The following is a 13701-nucleotide window of genomic DNA, read 5'->3' on the forward strand; positions in this document are numbered from 1 at the left end:
GTGTGTGCATAAAAAGGGGCACTGAACAGCATATAAAGAAGCATTTGTATGAACATTTCTTGTATGGGCCGTTCTCAAATACAAAGCGGGGTTGCATTGCTCTGAGAGTTGCCAATAGATGCTTAGTTTGATGCCACGACAGTGATGGCACAATGGGAATAACATTGAGAAGACAAAACAAATAATGTACAAAGTTTCAAACTTGTGTCAGCCCAGAAACACAGATACTGGCTATCTACGAGATAACGGATATTTGTTTTTTGGGTTGTGTCTTCCTCACCCTACGACGACTGATAGTGTCCAAGATATGCTTCCCGTAAACGTGTTAACGCTATTAATAAATAGCCAATTGAGACGTGTAACGTAAACAACTTCGAAATGTGGCACTGGACGGAACACAAAGGCTCAAGTCAATCTCCCTCGACTGTGCAGAGTTGTGTGATGATGCAGGCCCAGGTTATATCTTTTCTTGGCTTCATTCCTCGTGTATACAAAGCTCTACGTCGCCGCCACTTAGTGGTGAACGGCGAATGTTGTCGTCTTCGTTGTTGTGGTTGTTGTCATTGTATATACGAGTGCTAGGAATTCGGTGTAAATGCCCAAGAATGAATGAGTCTCATTGAGGCTCCCACCTCGAATTCTAAGACGAGCTGGAGAAACGACCCCCACCGGCCAGTTTGGCTGCCTTGCTCCACCTCGATGCTTTATTGTTTATTCTTAACCATTCCCTCCGGTGGCAGTCATGTGTGGGCGGCTACAGGATCACAAAGCACTGTCATTCGTTCAGGAGGATTTGCTCAGCCTCCCTTTTCATCAAGCTGCCAACGTTACCCGGTCTCATGATACCTCACGAGGCCACAGACCGCTGTGATCCGGTCTTGAGGATGTTGCTCACAAGCTGTGGATGGGGGCATCTTCCTGCGTATTACTCCGTGTGCACACAGCGCTGTTTCTGCATGCGTTGGAAACTCGCGTAGATGTTGCGCAGATGTACACCAATTATATTCTGTCAGGTCCATTGGGATGTGAACACAATTGCCGAAGCAGAGCTAGGGGTTAGTGAAGCGGAGGCGGACCATGCAACAGATTTAAATTGGAGCCTATCTGAGAGCCAGGCTGGGAACATATGTGGGCTGTAGACCTGAGATAGTTTTGTTGTTGGGAAATTATGGGGGGGCAATGTGTTTGTGTTAAATAAAAGTGTTTCACATTTGCTGTGGTTTATCCTCCGTTATACGGGCTAATTGAGGCCATGTTTGTAATGCATTCAACTCCCACTGCATTCTGCACAACTCTGACTTCTCATCTGCTCTCACACCCACTTCTCACGTCTCATCCCACCCCAGTTCCCTGCGACATGGCCATATGGCTGCTTGCTCAGCCTAAGCCAACCGATACACATCAATGGATTGCCAGGGATTGATTGAATTCAGTGCATGGGATATCTAATATTCCTGATTATGAGCAAATATGAATTATCATAAATTGTGCATCGGTCCATGCATGTGAGTAGCTAATATTTACACACTAACGGAAAAGACAAACTCTATTTTTTTTCCTTTTTCCTACTTATTTATCTAGGAAGGCCACACTGAGTTGTCTCACTTTTTTGAGTATTTTTATTTGAAGTAACTTTTCAGCCAATTAATGAGTTTATATATGTGGGAGAATACCGAAGTGTCCAGAGAAAACTGAAGCGTGTGAGGGGGCAACGCTTTAGCCTCGTACAGATGGAAACAGATGACGATTAGTCCACTTGCTGTACCGCCTTCTCCTGGCGAGTCATGGTATGGAATGTTGACACCCACGGAAGGGAGTTTCCCAACATTTGTGCGGTCCACGAACCCTCGACTAGCCACCACTGCGTACACCACCAGTGGGAGCTGGTACGTTGTTATCCACTTTTATAAGTTTTATTCGGCTTGTTGACCCAGAAAAAGCCTAAGTCTCGTGACTCCTTTCCAGGAGGGTCCTGCCAAGTCATTTTTTTTTGTCGCGGGTGAGTGGATGGGGGGGGGGGGGGTTGGGGGGGCAATTTCTATATCATTTATAACATGGCAAATGTGGAGCTGATGCCGGCACCTGACGGCCTACACTTGCGAATGACACCGCGGGATCATCACCGTTCACTGTGGAGTGCACGGTGCGGTATTTTGAGTATTTTGATGGTTACTCGACCAGAGTGGCCGCTGGATTCGAACCGTGAGCCTCTGCAACAAGTGAAGAGCGCACTGCCACTGGGCCACGCCACCGACCCCTGCTCCAATGTGTAAATAACAACTTAGACTATAACATTTACACAGACGGTCAGCGCTGTTTCTCTACATATTAAATACATTCTGCGGGGCAATGCTGGTCTGCGGAGCCAATAGGACTGTGACTAAAACATATTTTATTCGTATCTGGAGACAGCGGAGGTCTGTTTATAGATGTTGTTAGCCATTATTCTCCATAACAAAACATAATGAGGTTGTATACAAAATAGATGTTGTTTGCGCAGAAATTGCCTTGTGGATTTTAAGCAATGTTTTACAGCAATTAACAGATTTTAATTGTTCCCCCGTATCTTCATAAAACTGGCACTTTCAAGCAAGGACAACGCAATTCGTGAATTAATTAATATGAATAAGCCATTACTGTCAATTTATAGTTAATTTTAATATTGGGTTTAAAGTGAGTTTTTATCTAATTAATTGTCAAGATATATATATACAGTACTGTAGTGTTAACACGTGCAAAAATACACCTTTAGGCGCACGGCAATGTAGCCATCATACGTAGAATATCCTTCCACTGGTAGCTCATTTCCAGAAAGGGCAGCGCTGTATTTCACATTTAATTTGAACATTTTCTTTGGCAAGTCTTGTCAAGCTGGCCTGTAGCTGACAACACAGAACCTAGTGGTCCATTTTGAGGTGTTCTTCTTTTTGTTCCAAACAAAGCATTGCATTTTTTCTCAAGTGTAACCGCCGCCGTGGCTTTAATTGGCCATCTGAGAGGCACATTTTCCAGAACTGCAGCAATTACTCGAAAGTCACGGAAAAAAAACTAGCATTGGTAAGGTAAAAAAAAGCCTAAATCATTTAAATGTCGTGACTTACGACAACTAAAACCACAATGTGCGGCCTGTAATAACATATGTAAAATAGTAACATTTAGCACACTGCTTTTGCAAACCAGAGATCGCTGTTTCAATCTTCTGGCACGGCTGTTAAGACAATGCACCCAGCGGCATACGACGGTGGACCACAGTCGAGCGCTCAGGCCGCGTGTGGTGGGGTGAAGTGTGGGCATTCCCTGCCAACGGGGAGATCTTTCCACTAGCGGTGGCGTGAGTTAGCAACGAGAGGTGCTGGGCCTTGACCATCTTCACCAAACGGTAAACATTGCCCACGCCTGCTCCGGCCAAAACGTCCAATCAAAGACGTGACAGTTTGTCCACGCTGGTTTTTCCCATCAACGATTCGTATTTTGTCGCAGGACGTCCTTTGTTTGTTTGTTTGACGACTGCGTTGCGTTACATCCGTCCGTCCGCGTCGCCACGGTGTGTTGCGCCGCACGCTGGGCTGTCGCCAACGGAGTGCCCCGGAATTCGGTTCGAACGTGGAGCACAACGCACGCGCGCTATCTCGCTTGCTTGTGTCATAAAAACAAACGTACATCGATTCGTTATTGCTGCCGAGCGACCGTTCCGTAGCCGAAGCTCGCCAGGGAAGTGCGACTACGGACGCAGGTGTGTTCCGTGTTGAGGTCGTTCGTACTCAGCGGTTGGTCCTGAAAGCACTGCTGCCAATACCTGCCGCGTGGTGAATAGACGCGGGTGATAGGTCATACAGGGCAAGGCAGTCGACTCTCCTCCCGCGAGAAGAGATCTCGCACTTGACGCTTCGTACAATGACGATCTATTCACCGGCGTGAGTGGTCTAAATGCAGTTGGGGGGGGGAGGGGGGAGGGGGAGTTTTCGGCCGCTTGACCGGTCCTTGGGACGACGTGTGTGTATGTGCGTGCGTGCGCGCGTGCGTGCGCGTGTGTGCGCGCGTGTGCGCGTGTGTGCGTGCGTGCGCGCGTGTGTGCGCGTGTGTGCTTGTGTGCGTGCGTGTGTGTGTGCGTGTGTACGTGCGTGTGTGTGTACGTGCGCGCGTGCGTGCGCATGTGCTCGCAAGCTCTCGCTGCTCGAGTGCGTCTTTCGCGCCAGCGGGTGGTGGACGTGCGAGCGACCGGACTTTGCACACCGCCCGCCGGCTGCAGTGCCTGACCTTGCGCAAGGACTTCAAGTGGAACGCGCGGTCCGATGTCATAATTTAGCTCTTTTTCATATTTTCCTTGACAGGTGGAACTGAAAGAGATAATTGAATAGAGGCTGCTACACCAGAGCATTTACATAAACGGAAAATTGGCCACATTTAGCGTGAAGGAATTTCTATCAGAGTGTGCGCTGCGCGTACAAGATACGGTTAAGAATTAGTTCCGCGACATTATTTAAATCACCTTGTGATGCATTATGCATTTTTAGATTACAGACGTTGTGTTGTGTCCTTATATCCCTTTGCGCTCACCTTAACATTCGTGCGTGTTTTTGCCTTTGGCGAGCGGTGGCTCAGCGTGTACTGGCGCTGCGCTACGATCCGGAGACCCAATTTCGATTCCCGCTCAGATTCAACACCAGTGACGATAATCTGAACTGGTCCCAGGGCTCAGGGTTCCGTGAGCTTGACACTACCACTGGGGAACAAAGGGAGGCCGGGCGTGGTTCTGGCCACACCATCGCCTCGTGTGCTGTACCGGCCTTCATGGGTCCTCGCAAAACAGGACTTGCTCAGACAGTCTGTGAAAGGCGATACGATGGATCTGGGTCTTTGTGTGAGGTTGTATACTTTTTTTGGTCATAGAACCCAACATTTTTGTGTAATTGAGAAAAAAATTGCATTTTGTCTGTTGAGGCTATACGGGAGATCTTTGTCTTTGCACATATGTTGGTCTTAATGAACGCTAATGGAAATCCACCGAGACACAGTATGTCTTCACAGCCCCGGAGTCTAATCATTTATGCCTCTGCTGTTGCTAGAGCACATAAATCACGTGTGGCCTTTTGAGACAACCCGAATGCATGGAGATACCATACAATATTAAAAGAGGGAATATAGTACAAATCTAAAGTGGTGTTCATTTTACGAATCCCAGAGAGTTTATATGGGCTGAGTCAACCTCCAACGGGGGTTTGAACTCACAACTTGCCAGTTTGCGAGCCACTTGCTCTCCCGCTAAGTCACCCGGCCGCATCATTGACAATCTTCGCGTAACGATGACAGTGCTTTCCCTCTTACCTCTGCTTGACATCACGTGGCATAAAACTAAAAGTAATAGTCCTAGATGCGATGGTAAATATAACTGCAGTATATTTATATGCATAACTATTATTATACACGTGACAAATCAAAATCATATTTGCTTGCATGCAGCAGCTTGTTTACAATGCGCCGTGCAATATGTTTGTGTTTTTGTGGTCTATCTCTGTGTGATCGTCTACGATATACGATGGATTCATTCGCAGCTTCTTGAAATGAACTCGATGGTGACTCGGCAAATACAAATGCTGGGTTTTCTGTGCATCGCCCGTAACGTTCGTGATCAACATAGACATGGCAGCTTGGGTCCACGACTATACATTATTGACGCAGCTCTTAACGACCTCACCAGATGGTAGCTCCTGAGCAAGGCCCGATTTGACCTTTCAGAACATTTAACTGCGAGCTTATTGAGAACTTGCGCACAATCGCTTACACGCCGAGGACCACTCTTTGCCCCCCCCCTCCCTTCCCGGTACGTTCCATTCATTGGCTACCACATTCCGATGAGTTCCCCCCCTCTCCTCCCCCCCAACTCGCTTTTAAGGGATTACATCTTGATTCCTTGCCTCACTTGATGCAGCTAATCTGGCTGTGACGGTCCCACCTGATGACGGAGACTTGTGTTGCCTCCGAAACGTCGTGATCTTTATTTTATTTTATTTTTAATAATTTTGATGTTTTACTTACGTGACTTTACCGAAAAACCCCAAGAATACTTATTGAGAACCTTGCTGAGTATCATTGTGCAGCGCTCATTGTAAGATTACCCGTGTTTTTGAGTGCGCCGTACATTACGAATGTGACTAAGTGGCGCTTGAGCATGGACAACTATCCAATTCTCGGGACTTCCCAAATGCACACAGAAACTGGCTACATTTCTCGCTTATAAAGGACAACACTAAGAAACAAATCATAATCTCTGCGGCATTACAATCGACCAATAATGACTGTCTCCTGTTGTGGATGTTTCTCGAGCTACTATTTTTGTAATAAAACTCACACTCCCCTAATGTTTTGGGCCACAGCATGTTCAACAGATGCTCACCGTGTGATGAAACGTAGTGGCTCATTATTATTATTCTCAAACTTTTAATTGCCTCTTTGCAGGTTCTGGTGCTTGGCATGTTTACGTGGAAAAAAATAGCATTTGCCAATCTGGCTGTCATTTTCCGAGTGTTCGTATCAGGTGCACTCAGTGTTGTAGGTGCCCTAATTGACGGATCAGCGTTGTTTACACTTGACTACGGAATTGTTTTGCTCGGAGTATTGGGTCATATCTGGCCATGAGGTCCTCTGGGATTAAGGCCTCGTTATTTCTTGCCTCGCAAATAGGAAGCCCTGAATGTGTGCTGTGCAGGTTGTATTTGATGTAAACATAAAACATTTCCGGCACTCGCGTATAATTCAGCAGCTTGGAAAAGAGTGACGTTGGTAATTTAATGAGCGTTGTGAGTCCTAGCGATAATTCAAATCCAACACGTATGTAAACTGTGAAAAAAAACCCCATCGCAACAGGAAACATGATTGCAGGATGGAAATGGAGAGGTATATACGCACACAAAGATGTGCTCACATATAGCAGGAAAGAACAACTCCCATCAGGCCATCCATGGATGTCATGTAGTCATGACATTTGCATGTACAATGTACATACAGTGAGGAAAAAAAGTATTTGATCCCCTGCTGATTTTGTACGTTTGCCCACTGACAAAGAAATGATCAGTCTATAATTGTAATGGTAGGTTTATTTGAACAGTGAGAGACAGAATAACAACAAAATGTTATACATTGATTTGCATTTTAATGAGGGAAATAAGTATTTGACCCCTCTGCAAAACATGACTTAGTACTTGGTGGCAAAACCCTTGTTGGCAATCACAGAGGTCAGACGTTTCTTGTAGTTGGCCACCAGGTTTGCACACATCTCAGGAGGGATTTTGTCCCACTCCTCTTTGCAGATTTTCTCCAAGTCATTAAGGTTTCGAGGCTGACGTTTGGCAACTCGAACCTTCAGCTCCCTCCACAGATTTTCTATGCGATTAAGGTCTAGAGACTGGCTAGGCCACTCCAGGACCTTAATGTTCTTCTTCTTGAGCCACTCCTTTGTTGCCTTGGCCGTGTGTTTTGGGTCATTGTCATGCTGGAATACCCATCCACGACCCATTTTCAATGCCCTGGCTGAAGGAAGGAGGTTCTCACCCAAGATTTGACGGTACATGGCCCCGTCCATCGTCCCTTTGATGTGGTGAAGTTGTCCTGTCTCCTTAGCAGAAAAACACCCCCAAAGCATAATGTTTCCACCTCCATGTTTGACGGTGGGGATGGTGTTCTTGGGGTCATAGGCAGCATTTCTCCTCCTCCAAACACGGCGAGTTGAGTTGATGCCAAAGAGCTCCATTTTGGTCTCATCTGACCACACCACTTTCACCCAGTTGTCCTCTGAATCATTCAGATGTTCATTGGCAAACTTCAGACGGGCATTTATATGTGTTTTCTTGAGCAGGGGGACCTTGCGGGCGCTGCATGATTTCAGTCCTTCACGGCGTAGTATGTTACCAACTGTTTTCTTGGTGACTATGGTCCCAGCTGCCTTGAGATCATTGACAAGATCCTCACGTGTAGTTCTGGGCTGATTCCTCACCGTTTTCATGATCATTGCAACTCCACGAGGTGAAATCTTGCATGGAGCCCCAGGCCGAGGGAGATTGACAGTTCTTTTGTGTTTCTTCTATTTGCGAATAATCGCACCAACTGTTGTCACCTTCTCACCAAGCTGCTTGGCGATGGTCTTGTAGCCCATTCAAGCCTTTTGTAGGTCTACTATCTTGTCCCTGACATCCTTGGAGAGCTCTTTGGTCTTGGCCATGGTGGAGAGTTTGGAATCTGATTGATTGATTGCTTCTGTGAACATGTGTCTTTTATACAGGTAACAAGCTGAGATTAGGAGCACTCCCTTTAAGAGTGTGCTCCTAATCTCAGCTCTACACCTGTATAAAAGACACTTGGGAGCCAGAAATCTTTCTAATTGAGAGGGGGTCAAATACTTATTTCCCTGATTTAAATGCAAATCAATTTATAACATTTTTGACATGCGTTTTTCTGGAATTTGTTGTTGTTATTCTGTCTCTCACTGTTCAAATAAACCTACCATTAAAATTATAGACTGATCATTTCTTTGTCGGTGGGCAAACGTACAAAATCAGCAGGGGATCAAATACTTTTTTCCCTCACTGTATGTATGTTGAACTTCTTTCGCACCTTACGTAGCCAGCCATGCTAATCAGAGGTGCCGGGGAAGGACAACAAACTAAAAAAAGCAGTTCTGAAGAAATTCGTTTTCCTGTCTACATTTTTCAACTCTTGATGTAAACGAAAACAAAACTGTACTGCAACATATGCAGTTAGCGATTTGGTGGTATGGACAAGGCTGAGAGCATTGGAGATGTGACGTGGTTATCACTTGGCATGCGTGCAATGCATTGATGGGAGTTGTGCCTTCCTGCCATTTGTGAGCTATTCTATGTGTTGTTAAATTATGAGGAGTGGTGGCAAAGTGGTTGGCGCATTGCGCTTCGATCCCATCTACCCGAGTTCGATTTCTGCTCACGGCCACCAACACCAGTGACAGCAAATGTCTGAAGCGGTCCGGGGCTTCCCCTAGGTCAACTCGGCCTCAAATTAGTGCCTGAAGTGGTATCTATACGAAAAAAATTCAGCAAATAGGGAGAAAAATAGGGCCAGTTGCGGTGCTGGCCACCCACCCCCTCGTGTGACGTGCCGGCCTTCATAGGTGCTCGTTAGCAGCACTTGCCCCAACAGTCTGTTAAGGCTACACGGGGTATTTGTTATTTGTGTCTGTGTTGTTGAATTTAAGACCTTTAGCTCTGCAGTGCGTTTTGTGGGACCCAACCTTCTAAGCTGCCTCTGGAGGATAGCTAAAATGATATTACATATTTATTTGTTTTCATATCCTGTTCATTTAAATATTTCGGCAATATATTTTTTTCAATTTACAGCACTTGCATTAATTCTACTCAGAGCTCTGCTCATTTGTTGCAAAAAGGCTGCCATTTAATTTCCTCATTCTCCATCGACGCACTCATTTCAGGGCATCTCATTCGCTTCTGCAGTCTTGCTAAAGCTCAACGGTAAATTTGAGGACTCTATATCATCGTCGTAATTTTACCGTCTTAATAGAGTGTTGACAGCTTGTTTTAGCCCTACTTAAAATGTGTCTCCCTTCCACAGTCAAGTCATTAGTTTATGCTGCGCGTAAACGCGTGCGTGCGTGCGTGTGTAACATATCGTCGAATTAGGTAATGGGATCTCATGTTCCTGTAAAGGAGCGTGGTGTTCGTGCCGCAGTGGTGCAAAATATCGCATCGTCCAATGGTTAGGAGTCGAGGTAAAGCTTCAGCCGTGCCATCTCTTACTCGTAACCATTGCTGGCAGAAGGACCTCCACTCGAGGGAGCTCTAGAGAACCCTTCTTTAGAGGATTTTCTTATTTGTTTGTATATCTTGCTCACATATTTGAAACTTATTGCCTGGTTCTGTCTGTTCTGTTTCTTCTTAAAACGTTTTTATATCGCAACAACAATTTCACGTCTCATCTCATAAACTCTACAAAGTCAAGTCGAGTTCATTTGTTTCACATGGTGAGATATGCCGTAGGGGTAGAGGAATACCACATCCATATATTGGTGCATATAGATGATTAAGCTCTTGATCAACGTTATCCAACCGCTTGTATAATAATCAATGTTTTGAATTCATGTTTATTCTATGTAAAGGGGTCTCTTGAGGCACTCCCATTTACCACAATGTAAACATTTATATTGATTATATAAGCAAATCTCTACACTGATTCGTGACTCGTAATTACATTTCTTAAGGGGTGAATTAATTCCCCCCCATTACATGAGACCATACGTTTCATAAAAGTTATTTTTTTAATGTAAATATTTCACCTGGATAATACCTCAAGCTGGAACATCCTCTTTGCAAATAACCGGGGTGTCATTTGCCGTACATATAGCAACAACAACAACAACCGCCATTCGCCACTAAGTGGCGGTGACGTCACCACGACGCTTGTGCCAGGCCATGTGCACCTGAGGCCACGTGAAGTGTACATATAGCAAGCACATATCGACATACATACAAAACTTAAACGAACATAAGCATAAAGCAAGGCCAGAAGGTGACATCGTTCCAAAAAAAGCATGAAGAAGAAGGCATCTTTTTGGTGTGGGGACGTCTGAAAAGAATGGAGGTCAACAAACGTGGCCTTGCATTGCCATGTGGAACGAGCGCAAAGTGGAGGGGGCCGTCGATCGACGCAAGACGAGAGAAACGTGGCCCTACGGGAAGCGATTGTCACGACCGGAGAACGGAAGGAGCGCAAGAGCCCGTCCAAGTCTCATTGTCGGCTGCTTTGAGATGACTGACGGAGAAGTGAGAGAGACGGATAGAGCGCGGGTTTCACAGCCTGTGTCGGTGCTCCCTGAAAGCCCCGATGTCCCTGTTGTAGAATGGATGCCCTTTGGGGCTGAGCTCTGCTTAATGGGAGTGTCAGCAGCAGAGGTGTGGACTCGAGTCATGTGACTTGGACTCGAGTCAGACTCGAGTCATGAATTTGATGACTTCAGACTCGACTTGGACTTGCATAACAATGACTTTGTCCCACCTCTGAGGTGTGGACTCGAGTCATGTGACTTGGACTCGAGTCAGACTCGAGTCATGAATTTGATGACTTCAGACTCGACTTGGACTTGCATAACAATGACTTTGTCCCACCTCTGGTCAGCAGTGCAGTGGCTACAGGTCAACTGTTTGTAACTGCTCCGTCTACAACGCGCGTACTGGTTAGCTTCGCCGTACGCCCTTCCCAGAGCCAGCCTCCGACTGTACGTGTGAATACATTTCAGTGGAAGTATCCAAGCAGCAACAACAACAAAATGTCTTTCCCAGTGGCACCATCCGAGCCAATGCAGTGCGGGACCCTCAAGTTGCCTTGCCAAGCCGGAACAATACCAGATTCAGATGCCAAAACGACGATGCACTCACGTCTGACTCTGGCTGGGGGCCCGAGCAGGGTTATGTGCGGGTGTAATGACGAGTCCCACTGCATGTGATGCCAGTCGGAACACCGTGATGAGACCGAGTCATTTACATGCAATTCGACTCGTTCATTGCGCAGCAGTAGGGTTCACTAGTTTCACCGTTGCAAAAGAGGCTATGTTTCTCAATGCGATTGTTTCATCTCCTGGTTAAATAACGGGCACGACAAGCTCGTAAGTAGGTTGAGTGTAGGTGGATTACCCGCGGGTTGTTAGAACCTGTGTTGGAAAACAACTTGCAGGGCCGTGGAGAAGGGCGAGTCGGATTTGGCCCGTTAGCTTGGAGTTTGAGAGACTCGTTCTTGTATACATGGGTTGTCTCCAGGTACTCCGGTGTCTTCCCGCTTGCGGACACATTTGAGCAGTGTGCGAAGCCAACGAACAAGCAGGAGCACCCTGAGAGTGAGACTCGGCAATGTTTTTCCGTTGTAAAGGATTGCAGCGCAGGCTGGCTGCCGCAGTGGTGCACGCATGTCGCGCAGTCATTCAGACCGTGACAGAGCGAGACACTTTTACAATATCACCGCCGCTTGCCCGTTCTTCAATCTTCTTCCCCTCCCCCTCAACCACACCGCTCTCGGTCGTCGCACCCCGACCGAGGTAGGGCAGCGAGCCCGGACACCACCCAAACCGTCCGATCCCTCATTTTGAGGCTGTGTATTGCGCCGAGTTTGCCAGACGTTATCCTGCCGTCCCCCCCCCCGCCCTCTATTTTTGAAATCTACTTTCCATTCTGGGTTCTTGAATGACAATACAATTTTTTATCAATATAAAAAAATTATGAATAAATTCTCTGCCGCTGTCTTGAGCTCAGAGTTGCGAGGAGCCACAGCCGGGCATGCAGGGAAAAACAGCCAGATCCGTCTTCCACGGCGCGCCTCCAGCATCCGTACATTCGCTGCCGGCACAATCCTTCAGGCGATTGATCGCGTGGAGCCGTGCGCACCATCGCTTGAGAGAAGACGGACGAAACGCGCGTCGAGCGAGATGGATGCCCGGCGGCGACTGCGGTGGCGTTGTGATGACGACGACGACCCTGAGTTTTTTGGACCGAGGTGTGCCGACAGGCGTGCGTCAGGGCACGAAATGAAGGGCACGAGGAAGCGCCGTATTCTAGGCGGTTATGGGGCACGTAACGGCCGTCATTCATCTCGTCCCCACGTCGCTCCCTTTGAAGAGTGCGGCAACATCCTGGAAGTTTGGAATCCGCCTGCTTGAGGTTAAGTGGGATGACAGTATAAAAACACAAATATTGTTGGCGGTCCATGCACGGATTTCGCGCATGCGTAAGATACGGAGATTTAAACGGGCGATTGGAGTTGCGCAAGCTGTGTGCATGTCAGTCCAGCAAATTCACAAGGAATTTGTGTATTTTGCAGTTAAGTGGACTTAAGTAAGAAGAGGCTTAACTTATACAGTACTCAAATATGCTTACAAAGCATTCAGGAATTTCGTAATTCCCTAAAATATCATAAATAAAGCAATGTTACCACCTTAACAAATATTTATAAACGTTTCGAAACGAATGCAACTTTGTGAAATTGATTTTTTTTAAATTGGGCATCGAATACTCTAGGGATAAAAAAATTCCGTAAAATCTCAAATTATTTTCCAAAAAATCGTGCAGTGTTTAAAAATAATGGGATGTCTTCTCAGATTTTCTCTGAAATAAAAACGTGTTTATTCCTTCGTTTTAAAGTTGGGTAATTGTTTCGATCAACCGAGCGAGACTTCCCATTACATCTGACAGTCATGTAGCGTGTTAACAATATCAATAAGACCGCAACCATTATAAGACAATTATGCCTTCCTTAAATAAACTAAACTGCAGAAATTTGTTTTCATGGTTGCAAAAAGTTAAAGGTGCAGCCCTGCACATTTTCTTTGCTCACTCCGCGGAGCTCTAAAGAACGCCTCTGTAAACAGTACAGGGAGGGGGGCAGGGGTCAACTTTTGACACATTTTTGCGTACCTACTCAATGGATGGCCCCTAAAGCTTCTCCGGTCATTTTTATAACACCACCCTCCCCTTTCCTCTCCCGTGTTTTCGTTGCGCAAGTCAGACGCCTAACTTAGCGGCACCTCCTCGTAGGCGAGAGGCACGGAGGAGTGTCAATCTTGGCAAGCCAACTGGGCTCCCCTCCCTCCCTCTCCCCCCCACCCCCGACAGGTCTGGACAACAAAGGCACGGCGAGCCGTGTTTCCTTTTGCGAGACCTAACCCCGTGCGGC

At 46.6% G+C, this 13701-nt stretch overlaps 1 protein-coding gene across 1 annotated transcript in view; it reads left to right on the plus strand.

Moving 5' to 3' along the window:
• LOC133352797 (kinesin-like protein KIF26A) overlaps window positions 1–13701 on the plus strand; it is a 122068-nt gene that overhangs the window by 58239 nt on the left and 50128 nt on the right.

This window comes from Lethenteron reissneri, chromosome 41 (genome assembly GCF_015708825.2).
Source record: "Lethenteron reissneri isolate LAM-NWPU_2019-01 chromosome 41, ASM1570882v1, whole genome shotgun sequence".
Classification (NCBI taxonomy): domain Eukaryota; kingdom Metazoa; phylum Chordata; class Hyperoartia; order Petromyzontiformes; family Petromyzontidae; genus Lethenteron; species Lethenteron reissneri.